Raw genomic sequence first — 3246 nt, 5'->3', positions numbered from 1 at the left:
TTGGGATCATTTAGAGAAATTTAAAGGTGTTTTGCTTATTTGCGTTCGTGTGAATTTTTATAGCCGAATTTGGGCCGAAAAGAATATTGCACGAGCTTTTTACATTCTGGATTTGATACAGTTTGTTTTGGGACATGATTTGAGTATTCAGGAATTTTTGTGGAATTTTTGGAAATTTTTTGGGGTAAACGGACGATTTTCAGGCGAAATATAACTGATAAAATGAATTTTTATAAATTAATAAATCAGTAAATAAATTCCAGAAATATTTTTATAAAATTCTATATATTTTAATTGATAAGTGGTTAAATTTTCATAATTTAATGATTAACGGTTAATTAATTATGCTAATCTGAATATTAAACAAATTCAGTTTTTATAACAACCGGCAAGTTCGCGACTAGTGAACCTGCGGGAAAATCAAAACACCAAGAGTGATAAAAAAATCATATGTTTGGACTAATTAAGTGAAAATGAACTTTTCTATGAGAAACCTGGACAATCCGGGTGGATTGTGCGCGTTTCTTCGCAAATCAAACTGAATAAACGGAAACGGGCCCCGTGGCTAATCCGGGACCCCAGTATGTGATCTTTCTTTATAACTTAATCATGTTATTAACCAATACATTTACCCAAGCTTATTTTCCCATAACTGCTTTCTGAATGCGTAAACGAGCAACTTGACCCAGCTAGGAAAACGGGAATCTGAGCCAAGTTCAGTTTTTAGTATTAGACATTGAACAACATCACAACCTAAGCCTATTGCCACTTTCTGGGCGTTCTAGCTACACCCAGATTAGTTATATAGCCCAGTTTAGTATTGAGATTATAATAATATTAAAATATTAATATTATTATAATATTGATTATAGAAACTACTGATAGCAGACCGATCAAACCACGAGCTGATACAGTACTGAATATCTACTAAACCGTGAGTTTCATGACCCCACTTTTAAACTGTTTTACGAACTTTTGGGGTGAAAAGCATGTTTGTTTATATCTATATACTTATCCGAACATGTGATGATGTGAATTATCTAAGTGCTAACATACGAAAGTCCCCACGATCACAGTGATTTAACTTCGAGCCGGTGGCTTGTGAATAGTACTATTGGTTTGACAAACCCAAACGGAATCGGCCTGGTTGCCGTGTCACATAGCGCCGTTTGCACATGACCATATTTATACAAACAGGCTATGTAGTGTTAGACATAGCTACCGGGGCATGTTGTGTGCGGAAAGGGGCCACAGTGGTTGATTGAGCGTGGGAAATGGAGGCACGCAGCAAGAACAGTCCAGGCTTCACTGTAGCTTAGCATAATTACATCACATACATCATTTACATACATACATACTCATTTCATGATTACAAGTGCTGAATTGTGAATACTCATTACTGTTTTCTTGAAACTCGTGAAACTCACCAACTCTAGTAGTTGACCCGTTTTAAACCGCTTTTCAGGTGTACCTAAATCGGAGTAATTTGGTGACCTGTTACTTGCCTGAGGTGTGTGGTTGATGCTACGTGAATAGAAGCAAGGGCGATAGTAGTAAGAATGTATAGTTAACGAACTAGTTTGTTTGTATCACCTAGACCGTAAAACAATGATAGAACAAAGAAATGTAATATATTGTAAATTAGTTTGTAATGTTCTTTATAAACAATGTGTTGATATCAGAGGTGTCTGTTACATTCTCGTTTTACGCTTCCGCATTGTGCTAGTCGGGGTGTGACAATAATAGTAGTCTTCCTCCTCTTAGTAACTTACAAAAGTTGGTGTCTCAGGTCCATCACTATCATATTCACTTGACTCGTAGTAGCTTTGAGTATTGTATGAAGGTGGTTCATGGTATGGAAATGAATGGTACGAATCAAGATCTTCCACAAACTGATATCCCTCATGTGGGTCATAAACCCAACTCTTTGTCATTGTGAGTTACCTACACACATGAAACACAGAGATACCAAGCGTAAACTCATACAAATAAAACTAAAAACTAAAACAATACAAAACAAAACTAAACAAAACACTAAACTAGCACTTTGTGCGTTGAGTCCCCGACAATGGCGCCTTTGTGACGTAGGCTGTCGCGGTCTACTCAAACAATTAATTTTAAGAGTTAAATACCTATAATAAGTGCGGGTAAGTAAGATCGTCTCCACAGGGACTCAAGGAAAGTGCAAGTTTATTTAATTTATAACTAATTATTTAATCTAAGCGGACAGACGATGTCAAGCGGTTTTTAGAAAAAGATTTTATTAAAACTAATGATTACTTAAAACGATTTGTAAACAATATTAATTAAAAGTATTCATTCTAGGTTCGGGTTATGTTTTCCATACGTTAATCACAGATTCTCTCGTCTTTGGTGTTATAATAATTGCTAGTCCTATGGTTTGATTTATGATGACAAACGATACCCTAACCGAATTGTTGACACAAATGAACCCGGACTCCACAATTGTCAAATCTATGTCTAGGACAACTAACTCAATGATAAGGTTTGATGATTTTAGTTCAATGACACAAGAGCTTAAACCCTAAATGTTGATGAACAACCAAACAAAAGTTACATAAATCAATAATCGCAAACACAAAATTTAATCAACCAAATAACTAATTAAGCAGGACAAATTCATATAAATCAACCAAGTTATAATCATTAAGCATAAGAATCTGATCATAGTAGTATTTCACATAAAACCTTAGCCTAGAACGAACACACACGACTAGCCGGACATCGACATAATCGTTAAAGAACTTATCTTGATGAACATATGATCAATGATGGAACCGAAGCTTCGGGATGGCTGAAAGTCGCCCTACAACACCTCTTCTACCTCTGGAAGTCGATATATCTCGAATAGGGTCAAAAAATCATTTATATAGTGAAAAACCCTAACTTTTGCCGACTTTAAGCATTTTCGCGTATCGCGAAGTTGCATGTCCAGCATCTTCGCGTATCGCGAATATGAAAATGACTTTATATTTAGATTCGTCTCATTGAGAAACGTGAAATTCATATATTATGGATTCCGTAACTTATTTTCTAGGCTGAGATATGCCCGTTTTACTAAAAGACACTTTCCTCGTAACCCATCTTGTTCAGTTTTCACTTCGGCTTTAGGTTTCTCATCTGATCCTCTCCCAAATCCTTCTTAACCCTCAATACATGTTCCCCATCCTTCCATCTTCTCGAGGATTGCCTAATCTTCATCTCGATGGTTCTGAATTAGCTCGT

Source organism: Bidens hawaiensis, unplaced genomic scaffold (genome assembly GCF_021521415.1).
Source record: "Bidens hawaiensis isolate Kalapana, Puna unplaced genomic scaffold, B.hawaiensis_p1.1 tig00001597_1, whole genome shotgun sequence".
NCBI classification, from domain to species: domain Eukaryota; kingdom Viridiplantae; phylum Streptophyta; class Magnoliopsida; order Asterales; family Asteraceae; genus Bidens; species Bidens hawaiensis.
This window is presented reverse-complemented; position numbering follows the sequence as displayed.